Raw genomic sequence first — 18,308 nt, 5'->3', positions numbered from 1 at the left:
TGTCTCCCTCTCTATTTATTGCTGTTCAGCTCCGTGCTCTGTGTGTCGAGGTCCTTTCTCCCTCTCTATTTATTGCTCTTCAGCTCCGTGCTCTGTGTGTCGAGGTCCTTTCTCCCTCTCTATTTATTGCTGTTCAGCTACGTGCTCTGTGTGTCGGGGTCCTGTCTCCATCTCTATTTATTGCTGTTCAGCTCCGTGCTCTGTGTGTCGAGGTCCTTTCTCCCTCTCTATTTATTGCTGTTCAGCTCCGTGCTCTGTGTGTCGAGGTCCTTTCTCCCTCTCTAGTTATTGCTGTTCAGCTCCGTGCTCTGCGTGTCGGGGTCCTGTCTCCCTCTCTATTTATTGCTGTTCAGCTCCGTGCTCTGTGTGTCCGGGGTCCTGTCTCCCTCTCTATTTATTGCTGTTCAGCTCCGTGCTCTGTGTGTCGAGGTCCTGTCTCCCTCTCTATTTATTGCTGTTCAGCTCCGTGCTCTGTGTGTCCGGGACCCTGTCTCCCATCCTATTTATTGCTGTTCAGCTCCGTGCTCTGTGTGTCCGGGACCCTGTCTCCCATCCTATTTATTGCTGTTCAGCTCCGTGCTCTGTGTGTCCGGGGTCCTGTCTCCCATCCTATTTATTGCTGTTCAGCTCCGTGCTCTGTGTGTCCGGGGTCCTGTCTCCCTCTCTATTTATTGCTGTTCAGCTCCGTGCTCTGTGTGAACGGGGTCTTGTCTCCCTCTCTATTTATTGCTGTTCAGCTCCGTGCTCTGTGTGTCCGGGACCCTGTCTCCCTCTCTATTTATTGCTGTTCAGCTCTATGCTCTGTGTGTCCGGGGCCCTGTCTCCCTCTCGATTTATTGCTGTTCAGCTCCATGCTCTGTGTGTCCGGGACCCTGTCTCCCTCTCTATTTATTGCTGTTCAGCTCCATGCTCTGTGTGTCCGGGGCCCTGTCTCCCTCTCTATTTATTGCTGTTCAGCTCCATGCTCTGTGTGTCCGGGGCCCTGTCTCCCTCTCTATTTATTGCTGTTCAGCTCCGTGCTCTGTGTGTCTGGGACCCTGTCTTCCTCTCTATTTATTGCTGTTCAGCTCCGTGCTCTGTGTGTCCGGGGCCCTGTCTCCCTCTCTATTTATTGCTGTTCAGCTCCGTGCTCTGTGTGTTGAGGTCCTGTCTCCCTCTCTATTGCTGTTCAGCTCTGTGCTCTGTGTGTCCGCGGCCCTGTCTCCCTCTCTATTTATTGCTGTTCAGCTCCGTGCTCTGTGTGTCCGCGGCCCTGTCTCCCTCTCTATTTATTGCTGTTCAGCTCCGTGCTCTGTGTGTCCGAGGCCCTGTCTCCCTCTCTATTTATTGCTGTTCAGCTCCGTGCTCTGTGTGTCGAGGTCCTTTCTCCCTCTCTATTTATTGCTGTTCAGCTCCGTGCTCTGTGTGTCGAGGTCCTGTCTCCCTCTCTATTTATTGCTGTTCAGCTCCGTGCTCTGTGTGTCGAGGTCCTTTCTCCCTCTCTATTTATTGCTGTTCAGCTCCGTGCTCTGTGTGTCGAGGTCCTTTCTCCCTCTCTATTTATTGCTGTTCAGCTCCGTGCTCTGTGTGTCGAGGTCCTTTCTCCCTCTCTATTTATTGTTGTTCAGCTACGTGCTCTGTGTGTCGGGGTCCTGTCTCCATCTCTATTTATTGCTGTTCAGCTCCGTGCTCTGTGTGTCGAGGTCCTTTCTCCCTCTCTATTTATTGCTGTTCAGCTCCGTGCTCTGTGTGTCGAGGTCCTTTCTCCCTCTCTATTTATTGCTGTTCAGCTCCGTGCTCTGCGTGTCGGGGTCCTGTCTCCCTCTCTATTTATTGCTGTTCAGCTCTGTGCTCTGTGTGTCCGGGGTCCTGTCTCCCTCTCTATTTATTGCTGTTCAGCTCCGTGCTCTGTGTGTCCGGGACCCTGTCTCCCATCCTATTTATTGCTGTTCAGCTCCGTGCTCTGTGTGTCCGGGACCCTGTCTCCCATCCTATTTATTGCTGTTCAGCTCCGTGCTCTGTGTGTCCGGGACCCTGTCTCCCATCCTATTTATTGCTGTTCAGCTCCATGCTCTGTGTGTCCGGGACCCTGTCTCCCTCTCTATTTATTGCTGTTCAGCTCCATGCTCTGTGTGTCCGGGACCCTGTCTCCCTCTCTATTTATTGCTGTTCAGCTCCATGCTCTGTGTGTCCGGGGCCCTGTCTCCCTCTCTATTTATTGCTGTTCAGCTCCATGCTCTGTGTGTCCGGGGCCCTGTCTCCCTCTCTATTTATTGCTGTTCAGCTCCGTGCTCTGTGTGTCCGGGGCCCTGTCTCCCTCTCTATTTATTGCTGTTCAGCTCCGTGCTCTGTGTGTCTGGGACCCTGTCTTCCTCTCTATTTATTGCTGTTCAGCTCCGTGCTCTGTGTGTCCGGGGCCCTGTCTCCCTCTCTATTTATTGCTGTTCAGCTCCGTGCTCTGTGTGTCCGGGGCCCTGTCTCCCTCTCTATTTATTGCTGTTCTGCTCCGTGCTCTGTGTGTCGAGGTCCTGTCTCCCTCTCTATTGCTGTTCAGCTCCGTGCTCCGTGTGTCCGGGGCCCTGTCTCCCTCTCTATTTATTGCTGTTCAGCTCCGTGCTCTGTGTGTCCGGGGCCCTGTCTCCCTCTCTATTTATTGCTGTTCAGCTCCGTGCTCTGTGTGTCGAGGTCCTGTCTCCCTCTCTATTTATTGCTGTTCAGCTCCGTGCTCTGTGTGTCCGGGGTCCTGTCTCCCTCTCTATTTATTGCTGTTCAGCTCCATGCTCTGTGTGTCCGGGGTCCTGTCTCCCTCTCTATTTATTGCTGTTCAGCTCCGTGCTCTGTGTGTCCGGGACCCTGTCTTCCTCTCTATTTATTGCTGTTCAGCTCCGTGCTCTGTGTGTCCGGGACCCTGTCTTCCACTCTATTTATTGCTGTTCAGCTCCGTGCTCTGTGTGTCCGGGACCCTGTCTCCCTCTCTATTTATTGCTGTTCAGCTCCATGCTCTGTGTGTCCGGGACCCTGTCTCCCTCTCTATTTATTGCTGTTCAGCTCCATGCTCTGTGTGTCCGGGACCCTGTCTCCCTCTCTATTTATTGCTGTTCAGCTCCATGCTCTGTGTGTCCGGGACCCTGTCTCCCTCTCTATTTATTGCTGTTCAGCTCCATGCTCTGTGTGTCCGGGGCCCTGTCTCCCTCTCTATTTATTGCTGTTCAGCTCCATGCTCTGTGTGTCCGGGACCCTCTCTCCCTCTCTATTTATTGCTGTTCAGCTCCGTGCTCTGTGTGTCCGGGGCCCTGTCTCCCTCTCTATTTATTGCTGTTCAGCTCCGTGCTCTGTGTGTCGAGGTCCTGTCTCCCTCTCTATTTATTGCTGTTCAGCTCCGTGCTCTGTGTGTCGAGGTCCTTTCTCCCTCTCTATTTATTGCTCTTCAGCTCCGTGCTCTGTGTGTCGAGGTCCTTTCTCCCTCTCTATTTATTGCTGTTCAGCTACGTGCTCTGTGTGTCGGGGTCCTGTCTCCATCTCTATTTATTGCTGTTCAGCTCCGTGCTCTGTGTGTCGAGGTCCTTTCTCCCTCTCTATTTATTGCTGTTCAGCTCCGTGCTCTGTGTGTCGAGGTCCTTTCTCCCTCTCTAGTTATTGCTGTTCAGCTCCGTGCTCTGCGTGTCGGGGTCCTGTCTCCCTCTCTATTTATTGCTGTTCAGCTCCGTGCTCTGTGTGTCCGGGGTCCTGTCTCCCTCTCTATTTATTGCTGTTCAGCTCCGTGCTCTGTGTGTCGAGGTCCTGTCTCCCTCTCTATTTATTGCTGTTCAGCTCCGTGCTCTGTGTGTCCGGGACCCTGTCTCCCATCCTATTTATTGCTGTTCAGCTCCGTGCTCTGTGTGTCCGGGACCCTGTCTCCCATCCTATTTATTGCTGTTCAGCTCCGTGCTCTGTGTGTCCGGGGTCCTGTCTCCCATCCTATTTATTGCTGTTCAGCTCCGTGCTCTGTGTGTCCGGGGTCCTGTCTCCCTCTCTATTTATTGCTGTTCAGCTCCGTGCTCTGTGTGAACGGGGTCTTGTCTCCCTCTCTATTTATTGCTGTTCAGCTCCGTGCTCTGTGTGTCCGGGACCCTGTCTCCCTCTCTATTTATTGCTGTTCAGCTCTATGCTCTGTGTGTCCGGGGCCCTGTCTCCCTCTCGATTTATTGCTGTTCAGCTCCATGCTCTGTGTGTCCGGGACCCTGTCTCCCTCTCTATTTATTGCTGTTCAGCTCCATGCTCTGTGTGTCCGGGGCCCTGTCTCCCTCTCTATTTATTGCTGTTCAGCTCCATGCTCTGTGTGTCCGGGGCCCTGTCTCCCTCTCTATTTATTGCTGTTCAGCTCCGTGCTCTGTGTGTCTGGGACCCTGTCTTCCTCTCTATTTATTGCTGTTCAGCTCCGTGCTCTGTGTGTCCGGGGCCCTGTCTCCCTCTCTATTTATTGCTGTTCAGCTCCGTGCTCTGTGTGTTGAGGTCCTGTCTCCCTCTCTATTGCTGTTCAGCTCTGTGCTCTGTGTGTCCGCGGCCCTGTCTCCCTCTCTATTTATTGCTGTTCAGCTCCGTGCTCTGTGTGTCCGCGGCCCTGTCTCCCTCTCTATTTATTGCTGTTCAGCTCCGTGCTCTGTGTGTCCGAGGCCCTGTCTCCCTCTCTATTTATTGCTGTTCAGCTCCGTGCTCTGTGTGTCGAGGTCCTTTCTCCCTCTCTATTTATTGCTGTTCAGCTCCGTGCTCTGTGTGTCGAGGTCCTGTCTCCCTCTCTATTTATTGCTGTTCAGCTCCGTGCTCTGTGTGTCGAGGTCCTTTCTCCCTCTCTATTTATTGCTGTTCAGCTCCGTGCTCTGTGTGTCGAGGTCCTTTCTCCCTCTCTATTTATTGCTGTTCAGCTCCGTGCTCTGTGTGTCGAGGTCCTTTCTCCCTCTCTATTTATTGTTGTTCAGCTACGTGCTCTGTGTGTCGGGGTCCTGTCTCCATCTCTATTTATTGCTGTTCAGCTCCGTGCTCTGTGTGTCGAGGTCCTTTCTCCCTCTCTATTTATTGCTGTTCAGCTCCGTGCTCTGTGTGTCGAGGTCCTTTCTCCCTCTCTATTTATTGCTGTTCAGCTCCGTGCTCTGCGTGTCGGGGTCCTGTCTCCCTCTCTATTTATTGCTGTTCAGCTCTGTGCTCTGTGTGTCCGGGGTCCTGTCTCCCTCTCTATTTATTGCTGTTCAGCTCCGTGCTCTGTGTGTCCGGGACCCTGTCTCCCATCCTATTTATTGCTGTTCAGCTCCGTGCTCTGTGTGTCCGGGACCCTGTCTCCCATCCTATTTATTGCTGTTCAGCTCCGTGCTCTGTGTGTCCGGGACCCTGTCTCCCATCCTATTTATTGCTGTTCAGCTCCATGCTCTGTGTGTCCGGGACCCTGTCTCCCTCTCTATTTATTGCTGTTCAGCTCCATGCTCTGTGTGTCCGGGACCCTGTCTCCCTCTCTATTTATTGCTGTTCAGCTCCATGCTCTGTGTGTCCGGGGCCCTGTCTCCCTCTCTATTTATTGCTGTTCAGCTCCATGCTCTGTGTGTCCGGGGCCCTGTCTCCCTCTCTATTTATTGCTGTTCAGCTCCGTGCTCTGTGTGTCCGGGGCCCTGTCTCCCTCTCTATTTATTGCTGTTCAGCTCCGTGCTCTGTGTGTCTGGGACCCTGTCTTCCTCTCTATTTATTGCTGTTCAGCTCCGTGCTCTGTGTGTCCGGGGCCCTGTCTCCCTCTCTATTTATTGCTGTTCAGCTCCGTGCTCTGTGTGTCCGGGGCCCTGTCTCCCTCTCTATTTATTGCTGTTCTGCTCCGTGCTCTGTGTGTCGAGGTCCTGTCTCCCTCTCTATTGCTGTTCAGCTCCGTGCTCCGTGTGTCCGGGGCCCTGTCTCCCTCTCTATTTATTGCTGTTCAGCTCCGTGCTCTGTGTGTCCGGGGCCCTGTCTCCCTCTCTATTTATTGCTGTTCAGCTCCGTGCTCTGTGTGTCGAGGTCCTGTCTCCCTCTCTATTTATTGCTGTTCAGCTCCGTGCTCTGTGTGTCCGGGGTCCTGTCTCCCTCTCTATTTATTGCTGTTCAGCTCCATGCTCTGTGTGTCCGGGGTCCTGTCTCCCTCTCTATTTATTGCTGTTCAGCTCCGTGCTCTGTGTGTCCGGGACCCTGTCTTCCTCTCTATTTATTGCTGTTCAGCTCCGTGCTCTGTGTGTCCGGGACCCTGTCTTCCACTCTATTTATTGCTGTTCAGCTCCGTGCTCTGTGTGTCCGGGACCCTGTCTCCCTCTCTATTTATTGCTGTTCAGCTCCATGCTCTGTGTGTCCGGGACCCTGTCTCCCTCTCTATTTATTGCTGTTCAGCTCCATGCTCTGTGTGTCCGGGACCCTGTCTCCCTCTCTATTTATTGCTGTTCAGCTCCATGCTCTGTGTGTCCGGGACCCTGTCTCCCTCTCTATTTATTGCTGTTCAGCTCCATGCTCTGTGTGTCCGGGGCCCTGTCTCCCTCTCTATTTATTGCTGTTCAGCTCCATGCTCTGTGTGTCCGGGACCCTCTCTCCCTCTCTATTTATTGCTGTTCAGCTCCGTGCTCTGTGTGTCCGGGGCCCTGTCTCCCTCTCTATTTATTGCTGTTCAGCTCCATGCTCTGTGTGTCCGGGGCCCTGTCTCCCTCTCTATTTATTGCTGTTCAGCTCCGTGCTCTGTGTGTCTGGGACCCTGTCTTCCTCTCTATTTATTGCTGTTCAGCTCCGTGCTCTGTGTGTCCGGGGCCCTGTCTCCCTCTCTATTTATTGCTGTTCAGCTCCGTGCTCTGTGTGTCCGGGGCCCTGTCTCCCTCTCTATTTATTGCTGTTCTGCTCCGTGCTCTGTGTGTCGAGGTCCTGTCTCCCTCTCTATTGCTGTTCAGCTCCGTGCTCCGTGTGTCCGGGGCCCTGTCTCCCTCTCTATTTATTGCTGTTCAGCTCCGTGCTCTGTGTGTCCGGGGCCCTGTCTCCCTCTCTATTTATTGCTGTTCAGCTCCGTGCTCTGTGTGTCGAGATCCTGTCTCCCTCTCTATTTATTGCTGTTCAGCTCCGTGCTCTGTGTGTCCGGGGTCCTGTCTCCCTCTCTATTTCTTGCTGTTCAGCTCCATGCTCTGTGTGTCCGGGACCCTGTTTTCCACTCTATTTATTGCTGTTCAGCTCCGTGCTCTGTGTGTCCGGGACCCTGTCTCCCTCTCTATTTATTGCTGTTCAGCTCCGTGCTCTGTGTGTCCGGGGCCCTGTCTCCCTCTCTATTTATTGCTGTTCAGCTCCATGCTCTGTGTATCCGGGACACTGTCTTCCACTCTATTTATTGCTGTTCAGCTCCGTGCTCTGTGTGTCCGGGACCCTGTCTCCCTCTCTATTTATTGCTGTTCAGCTCCATGCTCTGTGTGTCGAGGTCCTGTCTCCCTCTCTATTTATTGCTGTTCAGCTCCGTGCTCTGTGTGTCCGGGACCCTGTCTCCCTCTCTATTTATTGCTGTTCAGCTCCATGCTCTGTGTGTCGAGGTCCTGTCTCCCTCTCTATTTATTGCTGTTCAGCTCCATGCTCTGTGTGTCCGGGACCCTGTCTTCCACTCTATTTATTGCTGTTCAGCTCCATGCTCTGTGTGTCCGGGGCCCTGTCTCCCTCTCTATTTATTGCTGTTCAGCTCCATGCTCTGTGTGTCGAGGTCCTGTCTCTCTCTCTATTTATTGCTGTTCAGCTCCGTGCTCTGTGTGTCCGGGACCCTGTCTTCCTCTCTATTTATTGCTGTTCAGCTCCGTGCTCTGTGTGTCCGGGGCCCTGTCTCCCTCTCTATTTATTGCTGTTCTGCTCCGTGCTCTGTGTGTCGAGGTCCTGTCTCCCTCTCTATTGCTGTTCAGCTCCGTGCTCTGTGTGTCCGGGGCCCTGTCTCCCTCTCTATTTATTGCTGTTCAGCTCCGTGCTCTGTGTGTCCGGTGCCCTGTCTCCCTCTCTATTTATTGCTGTTCAGCTCCGTGCTCTGTGTGTCCGGGGCCCTGTCTCCCTCTCTATTTATTGCTGTTCAGCTCCGTGCTCTGTGTGTCCGGGGCCCTGTCTCCCTCTCTATTTATTGCTGTTCAGCTCCGTGCTCTGTGTGTCGGGGTCCTGTCTCCCTCTCTATTTATTGCTGTTCAGCTCCGTGCTCTGTGTGTCCGGGACCCTGTCTCCCATCCTATTTATTGCTGTTCAGCTCCGTGCTCTGTGTGTCCGGGACCCTGTCTCCCATCCTATTTATTGCTGTTCAGCTCCGTGCTCTGTGTGTCCGGGACCCTGTCTCCCATCCTATTTATTGCTGTTCAGCTCCGTGCTCTGTGTGTCCGGGGTCCTGTCTCCCTCTCTATTTATTGCTGTTCAGCTCCGTGCTCTGTGTGTCCGGGACCCTGTCTTCCTCTCTATTTATTGCTGTTCAGCTCCGTGCTCTGTGTGTCCGGGACCCTGTCTTCCACTCTATTTATTGCTGTTCAGCTCCGTACTCTGTGTGTCCGGGACCCTGTCTCCCTCTCTATTTATTGCTGTTCAGCTCCATGCTCTGTGTGTCCGGGACCCTGTCTCCCTCTCTATTTATTGCTGTTCAGCTCCATGCTCTGTGTGTCCGGGACCCTGTCTCCCTCTCTATTTATTGCTGTTCAGCTCCATGCTCTGTGTGTCCGGGACCCTGTCTCCCTCTCTATTTATTGCTGTTCAGCTCCATGCTCTGTGTGTCCGGGGCCCTGTCTCCCTCTCTATTTATTGCTGTTCAGCTCCATGCTCTGTGTGTCCGGGGCCCTGTCTCCCTCTCTATTTATTGCTGTTCAGCTCCATGCTCTGTGTGTCCGGGGCCCTGTCTCCCTCTCTATTTATTGCTGTTCAGCTCCGTGCTCTGTGTGTCTGGGACCCTGTCTTCCTCTCTATTTATTGCTGTTCAGCTCCGTGCTCTGTGTGTCCGGGGCCCTGTCTCCCTCTCTATTTATTGCTGTTCAGCTCCGTGCTCTGTGTGTCCGGGGCCCTGTCTCCCTCTCTATTTATTGCTGTTCTGCTCCGTGCTCTGTGTGTCGAGGTCCTGTCTCCCTCTCTATTGCTGTTCAGCTCCGTGCTCCGTGTGTCCGGGGCCCTGTCTCCCTCTCTATTTATTGCTGTTCAGCTCCGTGCTCTGTGTGTCCGGGGCCCTGTCTCCCTCTCTATTTATTGCTGTTCAGCTCCGTGCTCTGTGTGTCGAGGTCCTGTCTCCCTCTCTATTTATTGCTGTTCAGCTCCGTGCTCTGTGTGTCCGGGGTCCTGTCTCCCTCTCTATTTATTGCTGTTCAGCTCCATGCTCTGTGTGTCCGGGACCCTGTCTCCCTCTCTATTTATTGCTGTTCAGCTCCATGCTCTGTGTGTCCGGGACCCTGTCTCCCTCTCTATTTATTGCTGTTCAGCTCCATGCTCTGTGTGTCCGGGACCCTGTCTCCCTCTCTATTTATTGCTGTTCAGCTCCATGCTCTGTGTGTCCGGGGCCCTGTCTCCCTCTCTATTTATTGCTGTTCAGCTCCATGCTCTGTGTGTCCGGGACCCTCTCTCCCTCTCTATTTATTGCTGTTCAGCTCCATGCTCTGTGTGTCCGGGGCCCTGTCTCCCTCTCTATTTATTGCTGTTCAGCTCCATGCTCTGTGTGTCCGGGGCCCTGTCTCCCTCTCTATTTATTGCTGTTCAGCTCCGTGCTCTGTGTGTCTGGGACCCTGTCTTCCTCTCTATTTATTGCTGTTCAGCTCCGTGCTCTGTGTGTCCGGGGCCCTGTCTCCCTCTCTATTTATTGCTGTTCAGCTCCGTGCTCTGTGTGTCCGGGGCCCTGTCTCCCTCTCTATTTATTGCTGTTCTGCTCCGTGCTCTGTGTGTCGAGGTCCTGTCTCCCTCTCTATTGCTGTTCAGCTCCGTGCTCCGTGTGTCCGGGGCCCTGTCTCCCTCTCTATTTATTGCTGTTCAGCTCCGTGCTCTGTGTGTCCGGGGCCCTGTCTCCCTCTCTATTTATTGCTGTTCAGCTCCGTGCTCTGTGTGTCGAGGTCCTGTCTCCCTCTCTATTTATTGCTGTTCAGCTCCGTGCTCTGTGTGTCCGGGGTCCTGTCTCCCTCTCTATTTCTTGCTGTTCAGCTCCATGCTCTGTGTGTCCGGGACCCTGTTTTCCACTCTATTTATTGCTGTTCAGCTCCGTGCTCTGTGTGTCCGGGACCCTGTCTCCCTCTCTATTTATTGCTGTTCAGCTCCGTGCTCTGTGTGTCCGGGGCCCTGTCTCCCTCTCTATTTATTGCTGTTCAGCTCCATGCTCTGTGTATCCGGGACCCTGTCTTCCACTCTATTTATTGCTGTTCAGCTCCGTGCTCTGTGTGTCCGGGACCCTGTCTCCCTCTCTATTTATTGCTGTTCAGCTCCATGCTCTGTGTGTCGAGGTCCTGTCTCCCTCTCTATTTATTGCTGTTCAGCTCCGTGCTCTGTGTGTCCGGGACCCTGTCTCCCTCTCTATTTATTGCTGTTCAGCTCCATGCTCTGTGTGTCGAGGTCCTGTCTCCCTCTCTATTTATTGCTGTTCAGCTCCATGCTCTGTGTGTCCGGGACCCTGTCTTCCACTCTATTTATTGCTGTTCAGCTCCATGCTCTGTGTGTCCGGGGCCCTGTCTCCCTCTCTATTTATTGCTGTTCAGCTCCATGCTCTGTGTGTCGAGGTCCTGTCTCTCTCTCTATTTATTGCTGTTCAGCTCCGTGCTCTGTGTGTCTGGGACCCTGTCTTCCTCTCTATTTATTGCTGTTCAGCTCCGTGCTCTGTGTGTCCGGGGCCCTCTCTCCCTCTCTATTTATTGCTGTTCAGCTCCGTGCTCTGTGTGTCCGGGGCCCTGTCTCCCTCTCTATTTATTGCTGTTCTGCTCCGTGCTCTGTGTGTCCGGGGCCCTCTCTCCCTCTCTATTTATTGCTGTTCAGCTCCGTGCTCTGTGTGTCCGGGGCCCTCTCTCCCTCTCTATTTATTGCTGTTCAGCTCCGTGCTCTGTGTGTCCGGGACCCTGTCTCCCATCCTATTTATTGCTGTTCAGCTCCGTGCTCTGTGTGTCCGGGGTCCTGTCTCCCTCTCTATTTATTGCTGTTCAGCTCCGTGCTCTGTGTGTCCGGGACCCTGTCTTCCTCTCTATTTATTGCTGTTCAGCTCCGTGCTCTGTGTGTCCGGGACCCTGTCTCCCATCCTATTTATTGCTGTTCAGCTCCGTGCTCTGTGTGTCCGGGACCCTGTCTCCCATCCTATTTATTGCTGTTCAGCTCCGTGCTCTGTGTGTCCGGGGTCCTGTCTCCCTCTCTATTTATTGCTGTTCAGCTCCGTGCTCTGTGTGTCCGGGACCCTGTCTTCCTCTCTATTTATTGCTGTTCAGCTCCGTGCTCTGTGTGTCCGGGACCCTGTCTTCCACTCTATTTATTGCTGTTCAGCTCCGTGCTCTGTGTGTCCGGGACCCTGTCTCCCTCTCTATTTATTGCTGTTCAGCTCCATGCTCTGTGTGTCCGGGACCCTGTCTCCCTCTCTATTTATTGCTGTTCAGCTCCATGCTCTGTGTGTCCGGGACCCTGTCTCCCTCTCTATTTATTGCTGTTCAGCTCCATGCTCTGTGTGTCCGGGACCCTGTCTCCCTCTCTATTTATTGCTGTTCAGCTCCATGCTCTGTGTGTCCGGGGCCCTGTCTCCCTCTCTATTTATTGCTGTTCAGCTCCATGCTCTGTGTGTCCGGGGCCCTGTCTCCCTCTCTATTTATTGCTGTTCAGCTCCATGCTCTGTGTGTCCGGGGCCCTGTCTCCCTCTCTATTTATTGCTGTTCAGCTCCGTGCTCTGTGTGTCTGGGACCCTGTCTTCCTCTCTATTTATTGCTGTTCAGCTCCGTGCTCTGTGTGTCCGGGGCCCTGTCTCCCTCTCTATTTATTGCTGTTCAGCTCCGTGCTCTGTGTGTCCGGGGCCCTGTCTCCCTCTCTATTTATTGCTGTTCTGCTCCGTGCTCTGTGTGTCGAGGTCCTGTCTCCCTCTCTATTGCTGTTCAGCTCCGTGCTCCGTGTGTCCGGGGCCCTGTCTCCCTCTCTATTTATTGCTGTTCAGCTCCGTGCTCTGTGTGTCCGGGGCCCTGTCTCCCTCTCTATTTATTGCTGTTCAGCTCCGTGCTCTGTGTGTCGAGGTCCTGTCTCCCTCTCTATTTATTGCTGTTCAGCTCCGTGCTCTGTGTGTCCGGGGTCCTGTCTCCCTCTCTATTTATTGCTGTTCAGCTCCATGCTCTGTGTGTCCGGGACCCTGTCTCCCTCTCTATTTATTGCTGTTCAGCTCCATGCTCTGTGTGTCCGGGACCCTGTCTCCCTCTCTATTTATTGCTGTTCAGCTCCATGCTCTGTGTGTCCGGGACCCTGTCTCCCTCTCTATTTATTGCTGTTCAGCTCCATGCTCTGTGTGTCCGGGGCCCTGTCTCCCTCTCTATTTATTGCTGTTCAGCTCCATGCTCTGTGTGTCCGGGACCCTCTCTCCCTCTCTATTTATTGCTGTTCAGCTCCATGCTCTGTGTGTCCGGGGCCCTGTCTCCCTCTCTATTTATTGCTGTTCAGCTCCATGCTCTGTGTGTCCGGGGCCCTGTCTCCCTCTCTATTTATTGCTGTTCAGCTCCGTGCTCTGTGTGTCTGGGACCCTGTCTTCCTCTCTATTTATTGCTGTTCAGCTCCGTGCTCTGTGTGTCCGGGGCCCTGTCTCCCTCTCTATTTATTGCTGTTCAGCTCCGTGCTCTGTGTGTCCGGGGCCCTGTCTCCCTCTCTATTTATTGCTGTTCTGCTCCGTGCTCTGTGTGTCGAGGTCCTGTCTCCCTCTCTATTGCTGTTCAGCTCCGTGCTCCGTGTGTCCGGGGCCCTGTCTCCCTCTCTATTTATTGCTGTTCAGCTCCGTGCTCTGTGTGTCCGGGGCCCTGTCTCCCTCTCTATTTATTGCTGTTCAGCTCCGTGCTCTGTGTGTCGAGGTCCTGTCTCCCTCTCTATTTATTGCTGTTCAGCTCCGTGCTCTGTGTGTCCGGGGTCCTGTCTCCCTCTCTATTTCTTGCTGTTCAGCTCCATGCTCTGTGTGTCCGGGACCCTGTTTTCCACTCTATTTATTGCTGTTCAGCTCCGTGCTCTGTGTGTCCGGGACCCTGTCTCCCTCTCTATTTATTGCTGTTCAGCTCCGTGCTCTGTGTGTCCGGGGCCCTGTCTCCCTCTCTATTTATTGCTGTTCAGCTCCATGCTCTGTGTATCCGGGACCCTGTCTTCCACTCTATTTATTGCTGTTCAGCTCCGTGCTCTGTGTGTCCGGGACCCTGTCTCCCTCTCTATTTATTGCTGTTCAGCTCCATGCTCTGTGTGTCGAGGTCCTGTCTCCCTCTCTATTTATTGCTGTTCAGCTCCGTGCTCTGTGTGTCCGGGACCCTGTCTCCCTCTCTATTTATTGCTGTTCAGCTCCATGCTCTGTGTGTCGAGGTCCTGTCTCCCTCTCTATTTATTGCTGTTCAGCTCCATGCTCTGTGTGTCCGGGACCCTGTCTTCCACTCTATTTATTGCTGTTCAGCTCCATGCTCTGTGTGTCCGGGGCCCTGTCTCCCTCTCTATTTATTGCTGTTCAGCTCCATGCTCTGTGTGTCGAGGTCCTGTCTCTCTCTCTATTTATTGCTGTTCAGCTCCGTGCTCTGTGTGTCTGGGACCCTGTCTTCCTCTCTATTTATTGCTGTTCAGCTCCGTGCTCTGTGTGTCCGGGGCCCTCTCTCCCTCTCTATTTATTGCTGTTCAGCTCCGTGCTCTGTGTGTCCGGGGCCCTGTCTCCCTCTCTATTTATTGCTGTTCTGCTCCGTGCTCTGTGTGTCCGGGGCCCTCTCTCCCTCTCTATTTATTGCTGTTCAGCTCCGTGCTCTGTGTGTCCGGGGCCCTCTCTCCCTCTCTATTTATTGCTGTTCAGCTCCGTGCTCTGTGTGTCCGGGGCCCTGTCTCCCTCTCTATTTATTGCTGTTCAGCTCCGTGCTCTGTGTGTCCGGGGCCCTCTCTCCCTCTCTATTTATTGCTGTTCAGCTCCGTGCTCTGTGTGTCCGGGGCCCTCTCTCCCTCTCTATTTATTGCTGTTCAGCTCCGTGCTCTGTGTGTCCGGGGCCCTGTCTCCCTCTCTATTTATTGCTGTTCTGCTCCGTGCTCTGTGTGTCGAGGTCCTGTCTCCCTCTCTATTGCTGTTCTGCTCCGTGCTCTGTGTGTCCGGGGCCCTGTCTCCCTCTCTATTTATTGCTGTTCAGCTCCGTGCTCTGTGTGTCCGGGGCCCTGTCTCCCTCTCTATTTATTGCTGTTCAGCTCCGTGCTCTGTGTGTCGGGGTCCTGTCTCCCTCTCTATTTATTGCTGTCCAGCTCCATGCTCTGTGTGTCCGGGGCCCTGTCTCCCTCTCTATTTATTGCTGTTCAGCTCCGTGCTCTGTGTGTCCGGGGCCCTGTCTCCCACTCTATTTATTGCTGTTCAGCTCCGTGCTCTGTGTGTCCGCGGCCCTGTCTCCCTCTCTATTTATTGCTGTTCAGCTCCGTGCTCTGTGTGTCCGGGGCCCTGTCTCCCTCTCTATTTATTGCTGTTCAGCTCCGTGCTCTGTGTGTCCGGGGCCCTGTCTCTCTCTCTATTTATTGCTGTTCAGCTCCGTGCTCTGTGTGTCCGGGGCCCTGTCTCTCTCTCTATTTATTGCTGTTCAGCTCCGTGCTCTGTGTGTCGAGGTCCTGTCTCTCTCTCTATTTATTGCTGTTCAGCTCCGTGCTCTGTGTGTCGAGGTCCTGTCTCTCTCTCTATTTATTGCTGTTCAGCTCCATGCTCTGTGTGTCCGCGGCCCTGTCTCCCTCTCTATTTATTGCTGTTCAGCTCCGTGCTCTGTGTGTCCGGGGCCCTGTCTCCTGCTTTATTTATTGCTGCTTCTGCCACCACTCAGTTCTGTGCTCTCGCTAAGGTCGCTATATAAATGCAAGTTGTCACTGTGTATCTTTTAAATATTTGAACTTGTTTAAGTTTTGGCATCATTGATGTGGAACAGGAGTGGGTTTTTTCTCCTCTTGGCAGTCCAGGCCTTGGCTCCGTACAAAGATTCTGTAAATGCAAATGCTCAAAACCACTTATAATACGATCTTTATCTCCACACAAAGACTGGCCGTGCAAGCCGTGGACAGGAGAGTCAGCAGTGATTCAAGGTGGAAGTGAAAGATGTTTCACGGAGAGCTGTTGACTTAAGGCTACTGTGCTGCAGGGAAGTGTCAGCCTGGCTTGAGTGTGGCTCTGACCCATGATCTGGCTCTTAGCCAAGATCACTGCCATTGAGGCAAGACTGGCACCTTGGTTATCATTCAAAGTATTGGCGCCAACTGGAATCACCTGGCTCGACCATAATGGCCCGCGGTTCAATCAATGGTCAGTGGTGAGTTTGCTGATCACCATCGTAGCTACAGTAAGATTGCTGATGGAGCTTGCAGCACTGAACAGCTAGGAAGACGTAAAATCACTTTGGAACCCCGTCCAGTGACTCCTGCTGAGAAAGTATACGTGTGCAAATATCTGGTGGGACACTATTGGATTCTGTTATGATCTCTCTCTTACCGCCCATCTCCCCCCCCCCCACCCCCCACCAGTATCTATTAATCTGTTTACTGTAATGCGGGTGAGAAATTGCAAGTGGCTGGTTGTGTGGAGCCATACCCAGCATGGCAGGGCTTTCAGGACAGTGTGTGGGGTGCAATTGACTGGTTTGCTTCAGATATTATTTTTGGGATGACTCTTTCATTCCCTGCCACATCTCAAAGGACAGGTGGGGTTGTCCAATTTGAAGCTGGATGCCAGCTGTGCTGCTGAGTCTAGTGTCTCTTCACTTAAGCTTGAATCTTGCTATGAAATCCAGTGTATCAGACACACTAGTGTGTAAAGTGCTCCAGTGTATCAGACACACTAGTGTGTAAAGTGCTCCAGTGTATCAGACACACTTGTGTGTAAAGTGCATTATTATATTTACAGGATTGTGCTATGCTTAAGGGCTGTGATCGAGCTCCCCTGATTTCCTGCTGTGTAGTGGCAGTGCCCACTGTATTATTAAGCCATGCAAACCAGCAGCTCTTAGGTCTGCTGCCCACTTTGCAGTGAGTTGCTGATCAGCCGAGGAAGTAGTGGTGGATTGTTAGAATTAACTCCACAGATCTGGTCTGGGACAGGGGCAGATCAGGGAGGATTTCTGCTCCTGATCCCAATCCAGTGATCTCTGCCTGAAGTGTGGGTGCCACGAGGGGACAGCATCAGACTTTGTTGTTATGTTTGCGCCCGCCCTCTCACTGTGTGACCGGTCTAAGGTTAAGTACGAGGAATGAGCACTGACCGACAGTGTTGCCTCCTGCAGTGGGTTACCTCAGTAGGGTTTAACACCAGTGGGGGAGGGGAAACATTACAGTGAATTTTCCCAACGCCTCTCACCTCTGTATCTTCACTTCACTTTTGCCCTTCCTATTCCCCTTCTCTTTCCCCTTCCTCTCTACCCCCTCTCTCTCACTCCCACTTTATCTCCCCCTTCTTACTATTTTACCCTCCCTTTTCTCTCTCTTTCCCCCCTTCTTGCTTGCTTCCCCCCCCCACCTTTCTCTCTCTTTCTCTCTCTCTCTCTTTCTCTCTCTCTCTCTCTCTCTCTCTCTTTCTCTTTCTCTTTCTCTCTCTCTCTTTCTCTCTCTCTTTCTCTCTCTTTCTCTTTCTCTCTCTTTCTCTCTTTCTCTTTCTCTCTCTCTCTCTCTCTCTCTCTCTCTTTCTTTCTCTTTCTCTCTCTCTCTCTCCCTCCCCCTTTTGGATGAGACATTAAACCAAGAACCCATCCGGCCTCTCAGGTGGATGTAAAAGTTCCCATGGCAACTCGTAAAAAGAGCAGTATCCTGGACCAATATTTATCACTCAACTAACATCAAATTAACAGATTCTTTGGTCCTTATCATATTGCCGTTTAAGGGCGCTCATTAATTGGCTACTGTATTTCCTACATTACAACAGTGACTCCACTTCATTGCCTGTCAAGCATGTTACGACCAGGTGAGGAAGGGGTCTCAAGCTCCCCTCTCATACCTTTCCTGGTTTGGCCGTAACAGGGTTTAACTTTTAAAAACACAGTGTTTTCGCTTCACCTCAGTGAGTCCTTACTCATTGGTCTTTAATTGTAATTGTAAAGGAACTAATCAGACAGGCTTTCTTAGGTTTAAACAAGAAAGATGTAAGTTTATTAACCTTAACACTCTAAACCAGTAAATATTGCTAAAATACGCGATGCAACCAGGCTAGCATGCATATGCAATAAACACACACACACAAATAGATACAGAGGGAAAGAAAGAATTAAAGGGGGAATATTTGGAGTGGTAGATGGAATTCAGTTACTGGTTTTCGTTTTGCTGTAAAGTCTTTTGATTATAGTTAAGTCTTGCAGTTCTCGTTGGGGCCCAGTGCATACTTTTAACTTGTTTCGCTGGTACCAGAAGGCTGCAGGGGTCTTCTGTCTTGAGGCTTCCGTTGCTTCCGTGGGTCCCTGGAACTTTGCATGAAAGAGACAGAGAGAGAGAGAGAGAGACCTTGCTTCTCTTTGGTCTTCAAAAGTGCAGTCTGTCTCAAAACTTTACTATGATGCACAATTCAATCAATTCCCGTGTTGGCCAGAAGATTACTCATGTGACCAGCTCTTTGATTGAAACTGCATCGCTTGCGAGGATTGTTGATTCTTCAAAGCTTACTAGACACACTCAATGGGGAGGGGGGGTGGGGGGCGCGGTGGAGTGTTGGCTCTTACACAGACAATGAGTCTCAATGTCTTTTGATCATCACTATTGACAAAACCCATCTGGTTAATTGAATCAGGGAGCACTTCCATTGTCTCTCTATGTAACTGTCTCTGAGAATACAAATGTGCAGCCATGTTTTTAGCCATTCAGTTCTGTAGTCTTTTTAAACAAGTTATGTTCAATGTCCAGTAAACGTTCAAATAGTGTTCCATATGACGAAATTAATATGTTTCCATTTGGCAGGTGTGGTTTCCGTCACAAGCACTTTGGGATGTCCTGAGGTTGTGAAAGGCGCTATATAAATGCATGCCTTTCCTTTTCACTCTCTTCCCCCTTTCTCCTCTCTCTCTTACCCTTCTGTCTCTTTCCCCTTCCTCTTCTCTCTGTCTCCCCCTAACCTCTCTCCTCCCTGCTCTTTCCCTGCTCTCTCTCCAATACTATCATGCTATTCCATTATTCTGTGATACTGAGGCCCAGTTCTAATCCTGACTCCTTCCTGC

General features: G+C 52.2%; 1 protein-coding gene across 1 annotated transcript in view; it reads left to right on the top strand.

The window, feature by feature from the left end:
• The window catches only part of ahr2 (aryl hydrocarbon receptor 2), a 203,648-nt gene that overhangs the window by 161,940 nt on the left and 23,400 nt on the right, over positions 1 to 18,308 (top strand). The gene's annotated exons all lie outside the window — the stretch shown is intronic.

This window comes from Heterodontus francisci, chromosome 7 (genome assembly GCF_036365525.1).
Source record: "Heterodontus francisci isolate sHetFra1 chromosome 7, sHetFra1.hap1, whole genome shotgun sequence".
Taxonomy (NCBI): Eukaryota; Metazoa; Chordata; class Chondrichthyes; order Heterodontiformes; family Heterodontidae; genus Heterodontus; species Heterodontus francisci.
Note: the sequence above shows the minus strand (reverse complement) of the source record. Positions and strands in the feature narration are given on the sequence as shown.